The sequence below is a fragment of the Gossypium raimondii genome, chromosome 11 (genome assembly GCF_025698545.1).
Source record: "Gossypium raimondii isolate GPD5lz chromosome 11, ASM2569854v1, whole genome shotgun sequence".
In the NCBI taxonomy this organism is placed as follows: domain Eukaryota; kingdom Viridiplantae; phylum Streptophyta; class Magnoliopsida; order Malvales; family Malvaceae; genus Gossypium; species Gossypium raimondii.
This window is the reverse complement of record NC_068575.1, coordinates 10382549-10390848: the sequence shown is the minus strand read 5'-3', so window position 1 is coordinate 10390848 and position 8300 is coordinate 10382549. Positions and strand designations below refer to the sequence as shown.

Sequence of the window (8300 nt, the reverse complement as noted above, 5' to 3'; positions counted from 1 at the left end):
AATTTAAATGTTTGAGCCGCTAATTAAGCAAAAAAATATTAAATTGTAAAAGTAAGAAAAGTTAAATCCTATTAGTTAAATATACCAAATAGCCATGAAAAGAGGAATAGGTGGACTTAAAGGGCAATTATACCCTAGCATAGATTAGTGGACGGTGGGTGAACAACTATTGATATTTTTTGAGTTAATTTTAATAATAAAATAGTAATGATGGGTATTAGGTAAGAAAAAGGAGGAAAACAATTTTGAGGGTGTTATTTCTTTTATTTTCAAAGAAAATTGTGAAACCTCATTGTTGAGCAAGAGAAGTTTCGGCCAATCTTCCTACCTTGCTTTGGGTGAGTTTTTTTGGTCCATTTCTATTAATTTTTTATGTTTTTGAGTTTGTTTTAGCTTAGTCTAACTAATCCGAAGGTTGATTTGTGAAATCGTTAGAAGTTTAGGGACTTACCATGAATGTGATAAATGTATTTGTGAACTTAGTTATTAAATCCTTGAGTTGAAGGTTAAGTATAAGTATTTTAATAAATGATTTTTGATGATTTTGAGTTGAAGGACCTATTTGAGAGTATAGTAAAATGCAATGTGAATAATATGATATGATAGAAATTTTGGGCTAAATTGAAAAATTAGAAAAAAAATTGGCTAGTTTGTTTTTGCATGGATTGTAGTTAAATTGTGAATATCGGTTTAAAGACTTAATTGTACCAATGTTAAAGTGTTGAAGGTAATTTTGTAAAATCACCTTAAAAAGGGTTATGAGTTCGAATTAGTTATTTTAAGTTGAATTTGAATGATTTAATTGAATAAAATTATTATTTAGATCAAGATGCGCTACAACCGAACTTGAATCGTGGAAAGGCCAAAGTTTTAGATTAGTTGTCGGTACCTTTCTGTGCAATTGTGTAGTCGAGGTAAGTTTGTTTAATGGGAAACTAACCAATTTTGTAATTTGGTAGAAAATTTATTTATGTTGCGTTTTGTATAATTTCTTTGTATATAAATTGTTAATTTTTTATTTAAGCGATATTGTAAGTTTGTGTAATTTAAGATAATGTGTGTAAAACGTTGAGGATTAGGGAATGATATGGAAACATGCTTCATTTGAGCCCTATGAATACTTAGGATACAAATGACACATCATTAGGGATTATACATTTTCAGGTGCCGGTCTTGGGTGTCTTACCAATGGCTGAGGTCCTGCATTTGTTGCGGATTCTCCACAGCTCGTGTGAGCAGCATTGTGCAGTTTAACATCCCGACCTACAGCTCGTGTGAGCAGGCCCATTTCACAGCATGTGTGAGTATTAAATTATACGATTATACTTACATGTACAGGCACACTTCGTGTGAGCATGGTTCTCGTGTATCGTAAGTAGATTCGTTTTGTTCAATGGGTATTAAAGTTTAAGCAAAAGTTTGAGATGTATAAATGTTACGTTGGATATATGTTGAATGTTATGTACCAGTTCACTAACTTGTGAGAATGGTGATTGAAATTAGGAATCAGTTATACATATGAGCATGCAAATGGAATAATACATGAACTTTATAAATTGAGTCTATTTGGTAAGTTTTTGTTTAAGTTTATACGTGCTTACTAAGCATTATATGCTTATGTATTTGTCTATCTTTTCTTGTAGATCATTGGAAAGCTCAATCGATTGGAATTTCGTTGGAGCACAATCACACTATCCAATCATTGTTTTGGTAGCTTTCGATTACTTTGGTTAAGGTTATAAATGACATGTAATAGGGCTTAAATATTATCTTAGGTTGTTTTGATTAGGTGCCAGGTCTATTTGTATTTTATTGCCCTTTTTGGGGATGTTTTGTAAACATGGTATAGATATGTGATGTTAAATTCTTATGCATACCCTTTTGAAAGTAAATAACATTGGTTGTTTTGGCATGTTTTAGGCTTGTTTAAAAGTGTTTTTAAAGTATGGAAATGGTTGGTTTTGATTTGGCTTGGAACCTAGGTGTTGGATGAAAGTTTGCCTTGTTTTAGAAGCTTTTTAAGGTGCACACAACCTGCCTACACGACCATGTGTCTTATTAATTTTTAGGTGCAGGATTTTTCACACGGTCACAATTAGTTATCAGTCTGGCCACATGGGCGTATGGGGAAGCCACACGGCCGTGTGACCCCTATTTTTAAAAGTTTCAAATTTTTGCATATTTTTTTGTTTTGATTCAAATTAGTCCCGAATTGTTCCCAAACTATTTTTTAGGCCCCGTAAGCTCGATTTAAGGCCCGTAAGTTTATTATTACCCTGATTGTTATGAGCTGTTAAATGTTATCATTTATTCTATATTTTTTTGTTTCTGTTTGATGATAAATGTCTTGATTTGTACTGTAACGCTCCGTAACCCCAATCCAACAATGGAGACAGGTTAGGGGTGTTACAGTATAAGAATTGAATTAAGGCCCGTGTGAGCTTAGTGAATGATTAGGATAAAAATGATATGCCATTAGGTTTAATTAGGCACTATGTGTCGGTGATTATAGTTATCAAGTACTTTCTATTGGTGTTACAATTATCAGGCACCCTATGCCGGTGTTATATTTATCAGGTACTATGTGTCGGTGGTGGATATCATACCGATTACGTTGGATATATGTTGTATGTCCTAATTGTCAGCTTGTGTGAGCACGATTACCCATGTATCCAAAGTTAATTTATTATAGTTCTCCGGGCAAAACTAAGTTAATGAAATGAATGGAAATGGAATCATATGGCCTGAAATGTTATTCATAGATGGAATGTGAATTGGCATGTATTTTATGCTATTTAGATGTCTTGATGATACTATATACTTATGACTAACCATTTGGTATGGTAGGGAATGTGTAACATGGCAAGGAATACTAAGTTATATGTTAATTTCAATTAGTATGATTTTAAATGACATGTATGTTGTGTTTAAATTATACGAACTTACTAAACTTTATGTAAGCTTACCTCATTTCATTTTCTTTCGTGTAGATTATCAGATTTAAGCTGTTGATTGGATCATCTTTGGAGACCACACTATCTGTTAACTCTTTTGGTAGCTATTTACTCATTTTGGCCCGATTATAAGTGGCATGTAAATAGGTTAATGACAGTATATGTACATGAGTAGTTTGGTTATGTTTTGTGCTATTTTGAATAAGAACTATGTGTAATGATGCAAACTAGAGGGTTGTTTTGGTTGATTTTGGCTTGTGTTGGTAAAAGCATGATTTGGTAACTATGATATGTCTTGCTTGGTGAAATTGGCATTTATGTTTTAGGTTCCTTGATGAACTTTGTTTGGTGATATTCTAGCAATGGAAATGATGATGATATGTGATTGTCTAGGTATTAATGATATTGAATGTTTAATGGTTAATGGTTGATTTGAGGTGCCAATTGTGGCATATTGGTTAGGCACTTAGGATGGATGTTATATGGTATATTTTGACATGTTTTTGAAGCTTTTGAATAGCTTAAATGGTTGGTATATTGCATAACTTGTGGCTTAAGTGAACCTAGGTTGTGGTTGCTTGTTTTGGAAGGTGTTTTAGGTACATACGATGTGCCACACAGCCATGTGCCATACACGGATGCATGGCACGGTCATGTGGTCTGTTAAATTTAGGTGCAGGATGATCCATACGGCCACAGTGAGTTACATGGTTGGGCGACACAACTGCGTGACCTTGTATTACACGGCATCAGGCTGTCACACGGCATTGTGACCTTTGTTTTCACTTTTTACCCATTTTTCTTTTGTAAATGTTTCAAATTAGTCCTGATTTGTTCCTAGGTTGGTTTAAGAGCTTCGTAAGCTCAATTAAGGCTCGATTTTGACTGTAAATCATATAATACTTGTATCAATAATGCTTTGTGGATTAGTTGATTATTTATGTTGAATTTATTAATGATACTGATAGTTATTTGTCGTAATACCTTATAGATCAAGTTCGACGACTGAAGTGGGTATAGATTGTTACACATGACATAAAAATAACATGAACACGAAATAAATATATCATCATGTTAAAATCAATATAAATTAAATTATTAACATATAATGTTTTTGTATAAATTTATAATATTTTGAACACATGAAATATAACACAAAAAGATGAATTATAAAATAGTTATAAATGCTATCTATAATGTACAACAAATCAATGAAAAAAATAACTCATACCATAACTAGTTTAACGTAACACTGCAAAAGTTATTCACATTTCATTAATTAAGCAATAATTTTAGATGCAATCAATGTTAATAGTAGAAGTACATATCAAAATTACACATGAACTTAGATTTAATGTAAAATATGATACACGATTTTAGATATTTCAATTGTACACATAAAACGTTAATTTCGATTTAAATTATACATTTAAAAATAAATAAATCCAATTATTCTCATGTTCGTAAATAAAATTATTTGTATATGTAAAAAGTAAAACTAAACTGATGCTACATCAAGTATGGTATTAATAATTTGTGAAAATTAATATTTATGTATCAAATTGCATAAAATTAAAATATTAATATAAGTAAAAAATTAAGATAAAGAATAGCAAATGAGATTAGAAAATGTAGAGGAACTTATTTTTAATCATTTATATAGAAAAATAGAATAGCAAGTGTGTCCCACGCACAATGATTGCAGGTGGGGGTTTAAAAAATAAAAAATAATTGAGAATAAAATAAAGAGGTGTGGACGTGGTGGTATTCACGTGAAGTTGTCCATTGCTTAGTTGGCGTGCGTTACAATTTATCTCTTAAAGACTTAAACCCACCCCTACTTTTTGTTCATTTCCGCTTTATTTTAGCCTTCAAAATGCCCATTTTCTTCCCCTTTTTTTTCTCTTCTAATTTATCATTAATTAAATATAATTACACCCTTTTTTTTCGCTTTTAATTATAATCAAGTTTATTTTATATATCTCTTAGTTTTAATTATGATTTATTATGTGATTTTTCACAATTATAATGATTCATATATATATGTAAAAGAAAATATCACAAGATTAATGCGTATATAAATATGTCAAATTACCAGCAATTTAATCACATTTATTATTCTACTACTCTTTAATGATTAGTGATGACAGTGATAAAACTTGTTGGTTAAGGTTGTTTTTTTTCTTCCTGATAATTTATTTTAATTAAAATTATTAAAATTTTCAAACATTTTAGAAAATCAACCCAAGTCTGCTTCTAATTGTCAGTGGATGGAAAATATGATATCTTATTTTGTTAATAAGTATATATACATAAAATTGTATTTAACTAATATTAATAAAAGAGACTGTTTTATTTTTTATTTTCGTGAACCATAAAAGGAGGTAAAGCCAACTCAAACTACATATGGAGCGATGAACACTAAATATTTTATAAAATAATATAAAAGATTTGAGACATGAGATATATATATATATAATTTGATGTTTAAATAGATGGAAGTTGAATTAATTCAAATATTCCCACCACAGATCACACCCATGACTATCCTTATCATTAATGCTTCTTATGGAAGATAAAAGAATTTGATGGATTTTTTTAATTATTATTAGCATTATGATTTCTAAGGTGTCCATTAATCATTGGGTTGTTGTTTTCTTAGTTAATCTTCTAAAATTTCACTAATTATATTAAAATAGCTCAAAATATGTAAAATAATTTCTTTTATATATACTCTTTTTTACACAATGCCTAGAATTATTCATAGTTCTTATTCATCTATAAATAGGAGGATAATGCGTTTTAACACACTCAAACTTACATTTTATTGTCAATTAAACTAAGATTCAATCGATCAGATAATGCAAATATAAATCTAAATAATAAATAATATTATTAATCATTTTCAAGTGTGAAATGAAAAAGATGTGAGAGGGACGGGGCGACACCATGAAGAAGAAATAGCAGATAAATTTCATGCGGGACAAAAAGAAGAGGAAAGAGTAACAAAATAAACAGCTTTTTTTACTCTCTTTTTTTCTTTTATCATTCCTCTTCCCTCACCATCGCGTAAATATAAACTTTAATATAAAGCATTCTTACGAAATGGAATCGATTTTATTTATTATATTTATAAATATTGAACCTTAAATTTATTAAATATTTTTATATCTAAAATCGTATTGATATAATGTCTAAATATTATAAATCTAAATTTATGATTAGACTAATATAAAAGTTTTACATCAACTTTTCGTCACTCATACTAATACAGAATGACAAAATATTTAATTTTGAAGAATATAATAATTAAATTAAAAAGTTATAATTGAGTAACTAAAATAGAAGGAAACTAATAATTTAGTGATATTTTTTGTGCTTTACCCTTTTTATAAGAAAATCTTTCAAATCATACACATATTTTACATATTTCAAGGTAAAGTTGGGCTGTTAAATTGGGACAAAGATGGCCCCAACTTGTCAAGTTGGACTCCCATGGGTTTACTAGGCCTTGTAGGTATAATATATATATATATATATATACTTCAAATTCAAGGTATATATATGTGTGTGTGTGTGTTTATGTGATTTAGATTTGAGTTAGATCCAAATTACAACTTAAATAAATGGATTTACAATTTTTAGTATTACCTGTAATTAGTTGCACGACGTTGTTAGGACCAACAATTTTCACAACATCTAAAAACAAGTTGCCAAGAGTTTGGACATCTAAAATCATGTTGGATGCATCAATGGATTTGATAAAGCATAATCCTTCTGGATAATGCACTAGAACTTTATCTCATATCAGTCCAATTAAAAAAACAATATAAGTCCAACTAAAACATCACCTCAGGTGACCAGCAATAGTAGGGACATCGAAAAGCTGAAGCAGATTTAATCTCAGATTTGGGATGGCCAGAGACAGGAGTAGAGATGGTAGGCCGAAGCCGAAAGGATCGGTGGTTGAGGGAGACAAACAGGAAAGAAGAATGAGGACTGAGGCGGCAGGCATGTGAGGTGAAGCAGGAAGTAGGTCTGGGTCACGTGTGTGTGTTTTAGTTTTTGCTTTTTAATTTTTATTTTATTTTATTTTTTATTTGGGTTAAATGCATTTGCTTAATAGGTTGATTGGGTTTTTTTTTTTTTTTAAATTCATTGTGACATTTAGAAGAAGAAGAAGTAATATTAACAATATCATACAAGTATTTTAAAAAATTGATGCCCTTCAATCACTTTTTTAGCTCCTGCAACCAATGCTAACAAAAAACGATAAGTAAAACAGTGAACATAATAAGTGTATCAACATTCATTCAAAAACTAAGCTTGTAAGCCATTAAATCCCCCCACACATATTGTTTTTTCCATCGTAACCTTGATATCAGATATTTTGTATGTCAAAACTAGTTGTAAGAGAACATTAAAAATCTTATTTTTAAAGTCAATGTTGTTATACCTTTAACATAGATTATATAAAAACCATTCTTTTACCTATAATTGTTTATAAAAAAACTCAAAACAATTTCCATTTGCTCTTTTTTTTTTTAATTTGTCTCTCACTTTATCCACAAAAATGCGGAATTTTATCACCAATCTATTCACTAATTGCATTATGAACTCTATCAACATAAATTTGCAACATATTTTTCCGCATTGTTGAAAAAGTATATGCAGCATTTTGTAGAACACTTTTCAAAATATCTTCATCTTTCTTATCATAAGATGCTAATAGCAATAACAATTCAAGAAAATTTTCACGACTTTTTTTTATCTCGAGCTTTCATCATAGCATCTAAAAGGACAATTGATACATGCATGGATGGGGCCAAATTTAATAAATTTCATTTACTAAAGCTGCCAATTTTCAAGTTTGAGAAATCAACAGACTTGTGATAACTTTTTGGATGAGATCTAGGCATTTCTGGATTGAGATGTCTTTATGGAGTTTGAATATCTATCTCTTAGTTTCGAAACACACTTTAAATCACTCGATTTTGAGTTTGGGAGCTCAAGTTATGATCGTTTTAGTGAAGATTGCACGAGCAGAATTTTTGGACGGGATTATGATGAGAATTACGAGTTTCGGGCTTTTAACTCAAGTTTAAATCATATTGGATTCGAGTTTTAGGCTTAATTTTTATTGTATATGAACCCAATAATATTGTATTTATCAACTCTTATTATTTTATTATTCCAAATTTTTAATAATTATTAAGTAGTTTAAGTTATTTAGGAGTTTTATGTTAATAAAAAAGTTTAGTTTAAAACTATTTATTGTTTAGATTAATTAGAGTTCTAGTATACTTAAGAGTTTTATTTAGATTTATTTAGCTAACCTATATATAT

The 8300-nt window shown here is 29.7% G+C and overlaps 1 long non-coding RNA gene across 1 annotated transcript; it reads left to right on the top strand.

The window, feature by feature from the left end:
* Window positions 1–253: 253 nt before the first annotated feature.
* Window positions 254–3181, top strand: LOC128034545 (uncharacterized). Its single transcript, XR_008190613.1, has 4 exons — window positions 254–338; window positions 1165–1300; window positions 1644–1710; window positions 2991–3181. It is a non-coding gene; the product is annotated as an uncharacterized LOC128034545 (long non-coding RNA).
* Window positions 3182–8300: the final 5119 nt, after the last annotated feature.